General features: G+C 42.3%; 1 protein-coding gene and 1 long non-coding RNA gene across 4 annotated transcripts in view; both read right to left on the bottom strand.

The window, feature by feature from the left end:
* The window catches only part of LOC144100687 (uncharacterized), a 39,302-nt gene that overhangs the window by 20,056 nt on the left and 2,764 nt on the right, over window positions 1–16,482 (bottom strand). The gene's annotated exons all lie outside the window — the stretch shown is intronic.
* On the bottom strand, window positions 1,380–16,300 carry LOC144102067 (uncharacterized). 3 transcript variants are annotated; one of them, XR_013308162.1, is made up of 8 exons: window positions 14,441–16,300; window positions 13,963–14,033; window positions 10,303–10,409; window positions 9,993–10,173; window positions 7,557–7,673; window positions 7,159–7,314; window positions 3,313–3,420; window positions 1,380–1,455 (listed from the first exon to the last, which is right to left on the bottom strand). It is a non-coding gene; the product is annotated as an uncharacterized LOC144102067 (long non-coding RNA). The 3 variants fall into 3 exon arrangements; XR_013308164.1 differs by lacking the exon at window positions 10,303–10,409; XR_013308163.1 differs by lacking the exon at window positions 13,963–14,033.

Genomic DNA, 16,482 nt, shown 5'->3' with positions numbered 1-16,482 from the left:
TGATCGACAAAAAAAAGCTTTCATGCGAAGTACTGGCGGCATTCGGTTACTATGTAAAGGCACTGTGGAATGTGGTGCTTCATATTATCATCAGACTTCATATTATCACCGATATGTCTTCACGCAATGCAGAAATCAGCTATTCAGTAAATTTGAGGTGGGAGCAAACTGTGGCCTAATTTTATCATAAATACAGTTTTGTATCACATAAAAACTCTGATATAGCCCTGCCATGAACGTTTTGCGCAAATTTTAGTCCGGTAAGAACGGTTAGATTCGAAAAACTGAAATATCGTACATTTCTATTCACTTCTGTATAGACTGTAACAACGCTAAACGCGCACCGCGTGAAACGCTTCTCTCGATTAAAGCACTTGCTTATTCGCTCTGGAATTTGACGCACAGATAGCATACGACAGTCTTGTTTTTCCAATACCTTGTTTGGTATTGGAATTGGAAAAGTATACGGCCCAAGGGGTTTGCTTATGAGGCCTGCAGCATGCCTCGTTATGTATGCACCCTGAGTGACGGTAGCGTCTCGATAAAGATGAATGGCTTCGCGTCCTCAATCCTCACAAGCTTCTGACTGCTAGATTTGCTAGGGAGCTCCGCTAAACAGTTTAGCGAGCCGTAAGCTTCCAACGGCGTGGGGTTGGCTTGTGAGTTTGAGTGGATAGGGTGGCCGCAGCTGGCAAAGGACAGGGTTAATTAGAGAGACATAGGAGAAGGCCTTTGCCGTGCAGTGGGCATATCCAGGCTGATGATGATGATAATGATGTGGAAACTGTAGGCTCGCGCTCGTAGCCTCATCTGCAGTGCTACAGAAACTTTGTCCCGAAAAATCACCCACGCAACTCATCGCATCACTGACCGAAAGGACAGGGCTTCTGCGCGACGCGTAGAGTGTACACTGTAAAAAAAAATGCTCCGCAGTACAGAGAAACCCGCTGGTAATGCGTTGCCGGAGGGTTTTCCGCAACATGAGGTACGGACTAAATGTCAGAAACAGAGACTCCGTATGACGACTGTCACATTCTTGGTAACGGAAAGTTACGCCATGCTATGCACGAGACCGAAATCGTTTCTTCACGAATGCTTATGTTTTGTTCTTATTGAAGTTTCCGCAATGTGTATGCATACGTCCTCCGTTCACTCGGAAGTCATTTCATCTAGAGCGGAAATTATCTGTATTGTAATTATGTACTTTCTGTAGTACATGAACATGCGTCTTCGTATAGCTTCTGCCCGCAATGTTCACTGCAGATATAGCCGTCCAGGTGCCGAAGAAATAAGTATTATGTACAAGGCTTTCCTTTACGCATATTATGTAGTGCATACGTACAAAGAATGCAGCTTAGAATGAAAGAGTGGTGTTTGGGTGAGTACAAGTACATACGTTTTATTTTCATGGCAAACTACACACATTGTACACCTGCACATTGCTGTCGGATCCATCTGAAAAGCATAAAAAAAATCCTCATTTAGTGGTCACACAACACCAAATATAAATTTCACAAATACATTTCAACCATCCGCTATTGAACAATCGGCTTTCGTAGAAGCTTTCAAAAGCCATTCACCGAGAACCAACCTGTTATAATTTATTGCCCAAAATTCATTTCTCATAACAGTAAACAGTAAAAACCACAGGTCCAGAAAGAAGCAGACAAAATGCACTTTCCCGGGCGGCACTGTGCGCATGAAAGTCTTTACAGTTGCTTATCATTTTGTGCAAATAGAAAGTAGCTCAGGATGGGGGCCAGATGCAATTCAATGCAGGTGCCTTTCTGTACATAGTACTAAATGCACAACTTAGCGAACAAGGAACATTGGTAACATATGAAAAAGGTGGGAGACGCTTGCCGAATTTGTCGTCCATCCAATTTGTTATAGGCAAGACAAGACGAAGCGAAAGTCCCGCACTCAGTTTATATCCAGTTCCCGGGCATGCCCGTTGCGGCAGATTATGACGCTTTTTATTATGACACAAACTTAGAATACGGCCCCAGGAAGCACACTTCCCCAAAACCGCATGTTTTCACTCATAGCTTGCATTATCTCAGCATGTGCAAGAAAATGTACTAATATCTGATGTCAGTGAAAATGCAGTCACACGTACCGGAAGCAGCTCACTAAGGCATTCCAATATCTCTGCAGTGTGCCTCACAAGGAACGGATGCTCAAGTTTCAAAAAAGGGCTCTTGGCAGAAATTTAACCAAAGGCCGTTGCCATGTGAACCTTTTCAAAATGATGACCCAGAAAGACGAAGTGTCCTCATGTGTCTGATGCAAAAGAAGGATGAAGGCATGAGTCTTTCTGCTTTTTGAACAGCTGTGATAAGTTTTTTACTGGTATTGCTTGGTGCAGCTTCAGTCTCCTTCTTGACATTTTGTGAAATAATTATATATCTGCGAAAGATCTCGCTAGCAAACATTTTGGCACTAATGGAGAAGCAAAAAGACCCATGTCCTAGGCCTTTTTTTGTGACACTAAAGGAAGGCTTGCCTTTTAGAGTCATTGATTACGAAGAGGTCCATGTGGCAACAAACTTTGAGAGAATTCCTTCAAGGGCTCTTTGTTCTCATGAGGTGCCCTGTAGATATATCACAACACCTCAGTGAGCTTTTACCAGCCCTGTGAGTTCACTGTCACTTGACATCAAGGGTATGTACTTTTCCTCGCCACATGCAGCAATGATGTATATGTCAAGAGAAAGCATAAAAGATTTCTAAGTGCAATTCCAGATTGCTTGCGGAGGAAAGCACAAGAGTGGCCATGCTCAGCTGTTACCTTTGCTTCTTGCTCGAGTTCTACTGTGAGTACTATGTAATGACAGGTGTCTGCATCAACTCATATTTAACACCCGTCCTGTGCGACCTCCATCTTGCACTACATGACAGGCAACTTTATAACACCCTTCATGCAAAGAGTGTCATCAGGGTCGGTGTGTTCTGTCAGTTTCCTGGTCCTGTGGTTTGTGCTGTGTTTTCTACTCTTAAAATATTTACTGCCTTCATTCTCCACTCCATGAAGCCTGAATGTGCTACACTGCGCTGCTCCACGCGTCGTGGAGCAGCCCAGTGGCCATTTTTTTTTCATACGTCGGAGGCACTCAGCTCGAAAGCCATGCTTACTATATTCAGCAGACAAGGGTACATGTGAGACACATCATTAATAACTAATTCTCACAGTGGTATCTGGTGCAAGAATATCTAAATACTACTCAATTTTTGCTTAAGTTTTCAGATACACTCTTAGATTAAAAACATAATTTGGCTACATTAGCAGAAGCACAGCACCAAGGTACTCACCAGTTACCTGAAGCACTGTACACAAGTTCTCGTGCCATCATGAATACAGCACACTGTCCACGTCTTCATAATGCCATGTCACTCCAGCACTTCGGTAGCAAAATTTTCCTTAAAAAAAAAGTTTTGTTTATGTTAGACTGGTCATATTTAATTTTACTATATACTATGTACTTCTCATTGTACTGCCCCAGACTAAAAAATACCAATGAACACGCTTTGAATTATGTCATATGTGATCACCAAATTATGTGATCACCATTATGTGATCACCAATTTGTTCTTAGAAATTCTGATTGAAATAAATCTGACAAAATATTATTTCAGAAAATGTGGCACAAGGAAGAAGGACGCTAGCTAGATAACCTGGACGAATGTTTTCAGTTGCATGCAGCCACCCGGCACCATTGCACACAAAATGTACAATAACGTGGGTTTTACCTTTCCGAATAGAATTTAATGCTGCAAACATTTAAGTAAAAAAATTTCAACCTTCCATTCCGCATGAAGGAAAGAAAATTCCTCTCGTTTTTTCACAAGCCTCTGCAAGTACACAATTCAGTGAATCTACTCTACAAGTACTTGAATCTATCAGCACGAGACAGGGACGAGAAAAGAAACAAAACAAGCACTGACTCGCAACTGAAGTTTATTGAAGTGAACAGAGAGTATACAGAAAAGCCACACGCCACAAACTACACAATTACACATAAGCTACATCACAACATAAGTAAAAGATTGCCCTTAACATTCCTCTCATCTAGACAGTCCAACCCGCTGCATGTCAACACTATGGGCAGCACACTCACACATTCGTCACCGAGTCATAAGATGTGTCTAGCCTCGATAATTTTCTGGTTAATCTGCTGTGAACGTAGTGCCAAAATGCGTGTTGCCGAAAGGAATGGCTAGCAGCCTTCACATCTCTTGTAATATGCAGATAAGTTACAACCCCTACCAATATCCAAATACCTCTCATGCTCCTGTAGTCTTACATTGATACACATTCCAGTTTCACCAACATAAACCCAACCACATGATAATGGTATGCAATGCATGCAATGGTTGCAAGGCACATATATGTTGCCACGTTTCACTCGACACATGTGCTTTTCCCTAACAAAATTCACAAAATTATTAACAATTTTACAACTTATTAGGGTCCGAACACGCCATTTTTACGTCATACCTTCTGGCCACAGTGTTCAAATTTTGCAACAATCTATGTATGTACAGTAACACAGTCAGTCTTTTGGCATCTCACTGGCTGGCCCCAGCCTGATCATGCCAGTCCCTGCGAAGGGGTTTCAGCTTTTAACATGCTAACGGGAAGAATGGCACAGCATCAAGTAACGAGGAAAGCAGGACAGCACACCCACGCACAAGTGCCAACCCTGGAGCAGGTACAAAATCCAAGAGTGCGTGCTTGACATTCAGCGTTGACAGTCAAGGAAACGAGGAAACACGGATTTGAACGCTAAAGATTGAACGAGCCCGATCCTTGGCTGCCAACGCTGAATGTCAAGTACACGCTCTTAGATTCTGCATCCGCTCCAAGTATGGCACTTGTGCGTGGGTGTGCTCTCCTGTTGTCCTCGTTACTTGATGCTGCGCCATTCTTATCTTTAGCATGTCAGACCAACTTGCCCAATCTTATATGCTCAGCTTTAACAATTTATCGCACGCTTCTGCAATAGCATGGTTGGGAAATCATGCTTTCATTAGCCTTAAAATCTTCTCTTGGAAACCAGTTGTCACGCTGTAAAAGCATGGCTTCACCAATACCGAGCCTAGACTTGACGACGCAATGCTATCTTTCACTAGCTTAGAATCGTTTGACCAACAGTCAAGTAGCTGCTTAACACTCCTGGGTGAATATCGCTAGCACACATGGCGTGTGCAGAACATCAAGGTAAGGTTCAGAAACCGCAGCTCTTTTTGTTGGGACATTTTCTCCAAGGTAAACTTAAGACAAAGGCCTTGCTCCTTAAACAAGTTCACAATATGTACAGGTCCCACACTATCACAACCTTTGTAAAAGACCAGAAAATCATAGACGTAGCGAAAGATTTCCCCCAGCCCATGCAATTTCTTGGCAATCATTCCTTCCACCCTGCTTAAGAGAATATTGCTTAGCACAGGGGCAGCCTTCGAATCGATACATTTAGCAGACTTTTGAACATATGCCGCACTGCCATACTCCACAAACATGCTCTTCACTTCAAATAAAAGGAGGCAAGTGCCAAAAAAGACTTATGTTACACACCCGTTCCTAAACACGAGCTCATCGTTGTGCTCCGATATACACATTCATAAGCTTTTCACAATATCTTCATACGGGATAGAATAAAATAGTTCTACATTGACACTAATCACATGACAATCCACTGGATTGTCATTCTTAAGATACTCAACCACACTGCGAATTGAGTACAAGAAATGGATCTTCAAGATGGGAAGTAGACAGATGCTTTTGCAAATAACCAGAGATAATTTTGCATGAATCCTTTAATGAAATTTATCTGAAGAGCATGTTATTGAATAGCATTTATTTGAAGAGCATGTTTGTAGAGTAGCGCAGTGCGGTATGTGTTCTAAAGTCTCGAATATGTAGTGGTTCAAAGGTTGACCTTGTGCTAAGCAATATTTTCTTGAGTAGGGTGGATAGAATAATTGTCCAGAATGTGCATGGGCTGGGGGAAAAATCTTTTGCTATGTCGATGATTTTCTGGTCTTTTATAAAGGTTGTGATAGCTCGGGACCTGTACATCTTCTCAAGTTGTTTAAGGAGCAAGGCCTTTATCTCAGGTTTACCTTGGAGCAAATGTCCCAAGAAAAAGAGCTGTGGTTTCTGGACCTTACCTTGATGTTCAGAACACTTCATGTGTGCTGGCGAGTGTTAAGCTGCTACCTGGCTACATGTCGACCATTCCAAGCTAGTGAAAGATAGCATTGCACTTTCTAACGCGGGCTCAGAATTGATGAAATTATGCTTTCACAGCATGACGACTAGTTTCCAAGAGCAGATTTTAAGGTTAACGAACGCAGGATTTCCAAACCTTGTTACTGCAAGAGCATATGATAAATTGTTAAAGAAGCTGAGACAGTTTTGCGGTGACCAGCACAATCAGGCTGGGGCCAGCCAGCGAGATGCCAAAAGACCAGTTGTGTTACCGTATGTACATAAATTGTCGCACAATTTGAAAAATGTGGCCAGAAGGTATGATGTAAAAGTGGCTTTCTCGGCCCCTAATACGTTGTCTAAAGCATGTAAAATTTTAAGAATAATTCTGTGAATGTGGCTCGAGAAAAGTACACGTGTAGAGTGAAATGTATATGTACCTTGTAAAATGAATGTGGTATCAAATATTATTATCTTGTAGTCTGGTTTACGTAGGTGCAACTGGAAGGTGTATGAATGTAAGACTACAGGAACACAAGAGGGTAGGGGCTTGGCTAGGTGGCTGAGGTAACTCTGCTGTACACTGCACGGGATGTGAAGTCTGCTACCCTTTCCTTTTGGCAACACGCATTTTGGCAGTAAATTCAGAGAGATTAAATGAGAGATTATCGAGGCTAGACACATCTTATGACTCCGTGAAGAATGTGTGTTTTGTCTATCGTGTTAACACACAATGAGTTGGACTACCTCGATCAGGGAAATGCTGAGGGCGATTTTTGACTCATGTTGTCCTGCATGCTTATCTGTAACTACATGGTTTATGGTATTGCTTGGCTTTTTATATATTGCCTGTTCACGCCAATAAACTTTAGTCACGAGTCAGCACCTGTCTTGTCTCCTTTCTCATCCCTGTCTTTCGCGCTGGTGGATTCACCGCAATGGCTCACCTCTGCAGAAATCCAAGGCATGACATTTTCCTCTTCACACTCGTGGTTCAGCGCATAATATGGCAAAGGCTTTTCAATTCCAAGGAAAGTTCATGGCTCCATTGAACACTGCCTCCTGCTTACAAGACACAGAGCAGCAATCATTGTAGATTCTACCTGTGACACAAAGAGCAAAGTTTTAGTTTGAGTGGACTAAACTAGGAAAGCAGCACAATATATCTATAGCCAAATAACTGAACTGAAAGAAATAGAGGGTAGTGTAATAGTGAACATACTGATATATTGCAAGTGAGATATATGCATAATATATTGCAATATTCAACACTGCTACCATTGCCTTAGCCAACTACTTCATAAATAACAATAAATGCACTATCACAAAAATACTGATAGCGTACTATTAGTGTTAATAGTAGCAGTGCAGGTTCCATGAACTAAAAAGGGCCCAGTGCTGACTGTCGTTCCCACAGCAGCCTTGTGACCAATGGCCGGTGTAAAGGAAAGAGGAGGAATGACTGAAAAGAGAAAGAGCCAGGGGGAAGGAAAATAGGTATAGAAGGGCTTAGGATATCATAGGCAAATAAGGTTGTTTAGACAGTGAGTACAAAATAAACATTACCACACAAGTAAAGACATACAAGACCAAACATATATATCATTGTGCAGAGTGGCAAACTTGATGCCATTTAGCCCAAAATATGTTTTCAATAAAGTGATCATAATTATTAATAGAACGACTGACCGAGTGAAACCATAACAGGGATGAACAAGGAAGTTGTTAATATTCTGGCAGAAATTAAAAGAAGAAAATGGATCTGGCCAGGGCATACAATGCAGAGAATGAATCACCAATGGTATCTTAGGGCAACAGAATGAATTTGATGAATTTTAATGGCACAAGGGCATCTGTGGCCAAAGAGTGCCTTAGCACAAGTTAATTTCGTCTACTCAAGGTGAAATCAGAGACCCATTTCCCAAGCATTTCATTCCAGATAAGCTGAGCACCACGCCAGGAAACAGCTTGTGCATTGTATCGCAACAAAATGAATTTCACCCTAAGGAAAATATAGCAGGAGATAGCTGATTATAAGCTTACTAGATAAGATTAGGTGACTTCTGATAGTGTGGCATGTAGCTGGTGCAAGACACAGATAATTAAACTGGAAAAGGCTATTGTCCTGAGGTGAATGTAAACTAAGCAATGAGGATAATGAAATTCGCTACACTAGAGCTGTTAAGAATCAGCTCAAGTTCCATGCTTCAAGATGATGCAAGTTTGCTCGGTGAAAAAAAATAAGTTCACCCAAGAATTGGTATCTTGGCGGTATCAAGCTGCAGGTGCAGATGAATTAATCCTGCCTCAGAGAAGAGCTACATAGAGCACAAAACATTTTTGGCCAGTCCTACACTGACAGCTGTTAATAACTATTTTAAAACTGTTTTTCATTGCACAAACAATAATACCGAGTTTGTGTTGGTCATGTGATTATGTTACTGAGGCTCTCCTAAAAATTCTAGCCAGAGCTAAAATACAAGCTGTCTCAACTAAGTTTTTATATCAACAATGAGAACATAAACTCATGCAGATTATTCAAGTAGAAGTTTTATTCTTCATGACGTGCCCTACAAATTTTAAATTATACTTAAAAGTAATAGAGTGGAGTGCTTGTGCCAAAAATACTAAACCTCAACAACAAAGAGAACACAAGATAAAGGCAACAACATATTGCCCAAAATTTAAATGTTTGACAGAACAAATATGAAAAGAAAACCTCTCCACAACTGGAACAAAACAGCGTGATACCAAGCACACATTTGAAAATTGTTTCATCCAAATCCCCAGTCTGATGCTCCAGCACTCTTCAGCCAGCATGTCATGAAATGTACCATAGTTCTGGTAGCTGTAAAGAGTATACAGCTGATCCGGCATTTTGATATGTGAACAGTAACCCTCAATGACCACCAGGCTGAATACTTTCAAGAGGCTGTTCTAGTAACAAGACTGCAGTGAAACACTTAGCAAGTTATGCTGGCGTAATAATGCAAACCATTAATCTGAGAGTTCGCTACCACGCAACTCTGTAGTAACTCCTAAAGTGTTGCAATCGAATGAAAAAAAGGACTGCCTATTATATAAACAAAAGTCAAGAGGCTGCAATGCAAGGCCACGACAGAAGTGCTGCAATACAGCAATAGCGATACAATGTACACTTTAAGCAACACAATGAAACATGATCTTTTATTTTTAATTATCAGAATTTAAATATTTGTTTTCCTTGCTTTCTTGCAAAATTAAGTTTAGATCGTGAAAGCACTCAAAAAGACAAGGATACAGAAAGAGATTTCCACACAGTGCACTTACTTCCAGTGTCTTTTTGAGCACATCCACTATCTAAACATGGTAACCCAACAAGTCTAAACGCTGTCGTTATTCCAAAATTAAGCCTTTCACAAAGTGGGAGCCCCTTTCCCCATACAAGGTGCACCATAACTAATCCAACACTTTTTTCATGATATGTTTTCTCTGAGAATAAACACTGTTTGAAGATTTTGCAATAGTACTTGTCTTTTCAATTCTACGAATGTATCATGCAAGTGTTCAATGAAATGACCATCTGCCTATCTTGATCATTGCTCAAAATCAGGGTATAATGCACCATGAAGGGCAGGCTCTGCTTGATTTTTATGTTTTCCTAATGAAGCATGTACGTGCAACCCTTCTGCTGGCTTGTATGCAGCAGGTTTGTCTAGCTAGGCGAACTGTGGTTTTGCTATAAAGATGAAATGGTACTTTGGAAGTGAATGGTTTTCTAAAATGCATTTAACATACATACCGGGGCTTTAACAGCACCTGGTGTAAGCAACATCAGTGGGGGAACCGCAGGAGTGGCCTAGTGGTCCGAGCATCTGCCTCGCAAGCAGGAGGTGCGGAGTTCGATCCCCAGTGCCACCGGGTAACCAGCGGTGATACAATGGGTCGTTTCAATGGCCAGTTTAAAACTTGAAATAACCATGCTGCAATATATACAAAAAATGATTTGTGTGCTCTCTCTTACATGACATAGTTAATCATATCATAGTGTTGGTAGTACACAAAATGCATGTGTGGAACATATACATGCACTGTTTTTGTTCACATCTTACCTGCTATGTGCTGTTATGGCATGTTATGTGCTGGGAAAGCAACAGATGGTGAGCAATGTTGTGTTGCAGCCTTTCTTCTGGTGGAATTTGAATCATGTGAGGTGCAGCTGAAAGAAATTGTTTCATACATAAGTATATTTCATGTAACACAACAAAAAGTGCACAGCCCCATCATGAGTTGTGGTTTAAACTAACAGCGAGTTTTTTACTACTCTATTTAACATATGATGCAAGTCAGTGATGCTGGAGGCACAAAACTAAATACTGTGAGGTAACAAGAGCTAATATGGACAATCATGCCTTTAAGAGATATTGTCAATATATATTTTCCTGAATGAACTAAAGTTATCCTTAGAAGCATTCAGAGGAAGATAATTTTGCTAAATGCCTTTTGCCAGAATAGGCCTTTTATGAACCAGTTGCAAATGAAAAGAATAACTAAGACCATGCTATGCATGCTCTAACGCCAAAGTAGTTGCATACAAGCAGTATACTATGCCCCTAGTTTTATGGTGGGCCTGTACTGCACAATTTTCATGCAAGGTAGTGGAAAGTATGTGCCGTGAAACAGACCTCTGCTTGCTGAAACTGGCAAATAAGTACTGGGTTTTTAAAGAAGTTACATAGTTCCTTCTGCAGGTTTTGAACTTCAGGTTAGTTATTTGAAAAATATCAATCCCTGAACTGCAATGATTGAAGGTTTTAGCAAATAACATTTCCATTGTAACAGTGGAAACGCTCTTTTATTTGAGGAACGACTTTTCAAAAGCCTGCGTTTCATGGTGGCTGTCAAGTAGCCGTGATAAAGAGAAACCAGTCACGACACACAACCAAGCCCCCGTAGCACATTTTCAACTATACCCTCATGATATAGCTTTAAAGTAAGTGTTAAGCAATACAAATACAAATCCCTTGATTTCCTTCATGATTTATCACTGGTGTATACATACAAAGATAACCGTACAAGATGTGGAGTGCATGGTACAGAGACAGTAGGCAGATGGTTTCTTGACACTCAAAAAGTGAACAAGGGAAGGAAAAATCTCAGGGTGCTTGCCGTTTCGACAAGACAACTTGTTTTCGTCTGGGGTCAACATATACAGAGGAAACTTAGAATCAAGTACAGGGTTGTCCACTCTTAGTGCGAACACGCGAGCACATGGCTGTGCTCTTTGGGCCACTGTGTCTGACATTGCCACACATCGAAGTGTAACATGACACGAAGCACCACATCCAGGTGCATCTCCTCTTGCGCCATTTTGCAGCGATGAGTGGCTGCGCCGCACACAGTGGACCTCTAAAGAGTGCGGCCATGCGCTCACATGTTTGCACTAAATGTGGCCAGCTCTGTACATTCCGGAATTGGCATAATTATTTGAAAAGGCCTTGCACATGGTCAGAGGTTTCCCAACCATAATTTCCCCCTCCTTTCCTGCATTCTTTAATTTATCGTTATACTTTAACCTTACGCCCTGCACCTCCTGACATCACTTCTCGGAACCTTGGCCGCCATACTCCTCCCCCTCCCCCTTCTTTTTGCCTTTTCTCCGAACCTGCTCTCATTTTCTCTTTTTCCTTCAAATTATTTTGCCCCCCCCCCCCCCCCCCCCTGGTATTTTATTCTGCCATGCTGCTTAATTCCTTTATCCTAGTTTTTCAGGAAAAGGCAGCCAGCCATACCAAACCACCTGTTGCGGCTGGAAATAAAGCCATTCAAGCCCACTATCCACACTCCATACCCCGAGATTCGTTTCTACTGAATTGGGCTTTTTTGTTTTCACAGTTTTGCAGGTCAACCGGTTAACCTTCTTTAGCAGCTATCATGCCTGGTCAAGGTTCACGCTCCCCATTGTAACGCCCTTCCCATATCGCATCCTCGTCCCACACAACAGGCCTTTCGCCTCGACGTGAAAACCTTATTTAAACCCCACCAATGATGAACACTTTGCCAGACAAAGACAAGTCCTCTTGTCGAAACGTCGGCAAGCACCCTGAGGCTTTTCCCTTCCTTATTCAGTTTGTGAGATACCAGGGACAGGTGTTCAAGCAGCCATACCACACTAATACCCCTGTTACACGGGCACCGCAAAGGCCTTTGAGAATCATATCCAAAGGCGTAAGGCGTGCAGCTACCCGGTACAAATGTTGCGCCTTTGTCGCTAAGGGCCTTGGAGGCGAAGGCGCTCAACCGAGACCTTCGGAGCCCGAAGACGCGGCATTCGAGAAGCTGTGATCGCAGTACCATCCAAAGTCAAAAAGTAAAAGCAATAAAAAAATAGATAAGCTAATAATGTTTGAAAACATTTTTTTCAAATACGAAAGGTATGTCTGGCTTTGGTTTTTGTACGGGTGTTTATGTTTTATGTTCAAATTTCAAGACAGTGAAAGTGTTGCGGCAACACCGAGCGCCCATGGTGGCCAAGGCAATACACGTACAAAACCTGCTCCTGCTGATGAGAGTAGCTGTTGCGGTACTTTTAAGGAAGCAATCAGAATAAAAAAATTGTCAAAGCTCAACGAATGAACAGAATACACCACTTTAATTTTAGAACACTCACTTCAGCCACCTCGAGTATAGCAGCGGGTGCTAAGCCTGAACGACTTTCACCTTTGGGCTGCACCGTGTAGCTGCATCGCTGCTCCTTTAAGCTTTCGCTCCTTTGGTGAAAAATGGTGCCTTTGCTGGAAAGGCCTTCGAGGAATGCCATGTGACAGGGGTATAAAGCACATTTTTTACTGACACGAAAGACTCAGTGCCTTTAGTTCTGACAACATTCTGAATCATGCTTTGGTGGCTTAGCATATCAAAATACTGGACATGACAAAATCAGCTAATTAGTGAGGGCTATTATTTGCTATAGGTAAAATTATAACATTCTCCTAAAATAATGAAAAGAAACCACCAGCACTGACATCAATGTACAATTTGGCTGTAACATACTGACATGACAATATAGTTACACGTAAATTCCCTTTTCGCACTTCAAAACTGCATGCATTATTTCTAGAAAGTGCGAGAACAGAAGCTCATACATAGTGCCAAAGAAAAGAGTGCATAATAGTAGCACTTATGAGGTGTTTATCGGCAACTGCAATGAGCAAGGCTATGTTAATGGCAATCCAGAGTTATTATGTGTCTTATGAGCGCATGCACTTGGGAGGTGATAGCAGCTGTGGACGCAGCTGTCCATCGCAGTTTTGAGTCTGTCGAGATAACACATGGGGTAAGGTATTCCCTGTTTTGCTGCCGAAGGCAAAACCGTCAGCGAGTGGAGTTGCCTTGCTATTCACTGTCAATATCTACTGCTCAAAGTAAAGGAAACTAGGGCATAAAACATACAGCATTTCATACTATGCTTTGGCCAAATGCAGTGAGAATGAAACAGACTAGAGACTTGTCTTATGACGTTTGCACTCTTTACTTTGCACCAGAGGAAAATAAATTTATGTACAGTTGACCTACTGCTTGCCACAGTCCTAGAAGAAATGAATCCAGGTCTCAGAAATTCTACCGAGAGAATACTGATGCTGCATGTGCATTTCTCTGAACTGTTCTGAAATATGCAGAAGTTACCAAATTTTTTACTACCTGATTACATACTGTAATCTTTGCAAGGAATATGAGGTTAACGGACAGGGAAAAAATGTCAGGAATGGTACCTGTGGTACGGGGCACTTGGACAAACAAATGACCCACTGGGCGTCCCCAGGAGCTCTGCTACCAGGCACCCCTAGCAACAGTAGTCAACTTTCCAGATCCAAAGGAGCCATGCGAATGATTGCCGAAAAGTCAAGTTTAAGGACAGCAGATGCATGAACACAAAACAGTTTTCCAACTTTGTTTCAGTGTGATAAATGGTTTCAAATCTCTAGACTATATCTGGTAGTACACAAATTATCAGAACACCATCTCCCGCTCAGAATCATCTCAAAACACATTCGACACGCAGTACCAACATGGACAGTTCGTGCTTAATTGAATCCAAAAGTTTACGCTGATCGACCAATATTACTCTAAATAGAGACAGAAAGCGCATGCACGTTGTACTGATGTTATCGTGAACATAACATGCGACGAGATGCAGGGTTACAATACAAACAAAAAACCGCTTTCAAAATTTGAGAACAAAAGGCTCACCTTCTCACAAGTTCGCCAAACCGGAGACGTTGCCGAGTGGCTGCCGCCAAAGTCACTCGCAATGCACAGAAACAATAAAAATGCAGTGCCGCTGACTTTCCTTGAGCAATTCCAGTCGATTGAACTTCCAACTGTTCGCACCGACTACCTCTGCAAGCATGCCTAAAAGTTAGCGGCCCGCAGCCACGCCATTTGCAATTTACGGAGCTACACGGGAAATTCATAGCGCCATTCGCGTATTCGCGCTCAAGCTCACGTCGCTGATGTCGCAAAGGCGCACAACGGCAAAAACATATAAGATGTATTTAATTTTACGGTAGCTTTTTTAGCTGACAACCTGAATCGTTTGATATATTGTTTTTTCTTTTCGTTGCATGAACGTTATTACCACCAGCGGCAGCGCAGCTTGGCCATGGCTAGCCAAGGCGAAGTCGAAGCGCTAGCCGAGCCCGCAGTCGGAAACATGTGCGCAGTTAGCGCAGTGTGGAGTTGAATGAACAGGCGCTATGGAATGGGTTTTTGTTCTTCCGTGTTCGCTGCGTGCGTCCTGCGCGTTGTGTGTCTTTAGTATGTGTGTGTGTATGTGTGTGGCCGGAACGCTGCATTGGAGTGTACATACAACAGCTCGCTGTCCCGTGCGGCATCGGTGCGTAGTAAAGCGATCATGCAGAATGTGCGTTGCAATGCCAGTGGCCCTGCACGAAAGAGGAGACTTGAAGCCGACGGAAAAGCTGCTCTCCCTCGTGGGACTGCAAGAATCTGGCGAGTAACAGTCGACGTGCGTTTCGGTGGATGATTCCGTTTACCACGCCAAAAAATTCAGCACTGGCCAACAGCAATGATGAACTGCTGCTGCATCATCACCTGTGTGATGTTTGTGACAAGCTTGTTGGATGTGAACGTGGCCATGAATGGTATTCGCCGAGCAGCGGCCCTCAGGGCGTGGCACCAGTGGATACCTGAAGACGATTACTGTTTGCCCGCGCCCTGGCGCCTCGCATTCAACCGAATGCTTTGGCGTTAATTATTTATATCTGAATTTCACACGTACTTGGACTCGCAAATATTACCGCGTACAGACGTACCGTCGGAAGAGCACCCTTTTTCATTTTTTTTAGGGAGGGGGTGGGGGAATTACCGTCTGCTCAAATTTAATGTCACTAATATTTTGAGCTTATTTTCTAAACAGGTGCCGTGGTGGCACTGTAAGCAATGCATTTACTGGGCAGAAGTTTATTTTATGTTGTGTTGGCACAAGGTTAATGATTGTCATTTTACTGTGGTGCCATGTTCAAACAAAACACATAATTGTACACTCTCTTTGAAGAATGTCTAATGAGGTAATAAATTACTGAGCAGCGAGTATGCACTGTGGTAAATGCGACGAACGTTACTGAATTACTTCACACTTGTCATGTTCTGTTGTCGTTAGTGATTACGTATGCCTTGGTGTCTGCTGCTTTCCAGTGTAGGGGTCGAGAGGCATGTCGAGCTCCACTTAGCAGCTTTTTTTCCTTCCACTCTCTACTGGCCAACGTGGTAAAATAAACTCAACATAATGCGTGATTGCTCAGACCTAGATTAGACTACCATTTCACTTATTTACTCTCAGGGCCAATTGGCATCGAAGAGAGGAGAGCGACTAACATAAATACATGTGTAGGCAGATTAATTAAAATGATTATACACAGCAGACTTGAAGGCATTGGATGCAGTGGTGGACATGACGAAGGCAGAGAAGATGTGACAGCTGGAAACGTAGAAAAGTGGAGATCTGCGTGAGTTTGTACGCGACTTAAGGTGAACGCTAGCAAAAAATTAAGAAGGCGCAGAAGACTGAGGCCAGAGTTAAAACTGTAGTTTAACAGAGGAAGCACCTCCCAGCAAGCCAAAATGTGCACATGCAAGCAGTTATGTGAACACAGAACATAGAAAATGAAACTCCTTTTTGGACAGAAGGAAAGCTAAGGCACATTGCTTATTATGATGTTGCTTAAAAAGTTGGTGTCTAGTTGTTGCCCTTCATATCTGGTCCTTCCACA

The sequence above is a fragment of the Amblyomma americanum genome, chromosome 8, assembly GCF_052857255.1.
Source record: "Amblyomma americanum isolate KBUSLIRL-KWMA chromosome 8, ASM5285725v1, whole genome shotgun sequence".
In the NCBI taxonomy this organism is placed as follows: domain Eukaryota; kingdom Metazoa; phylum Arthropoda; class Arachnida; order Ixodida; family Ixodidae; genus Amblyomma; species Amblyomma americanum.
The sequence above is the reverse complement of the archived record's forward strand: the minus strand, read 5'-3'. Positions and strand labels throughout refer to the sequence as shown.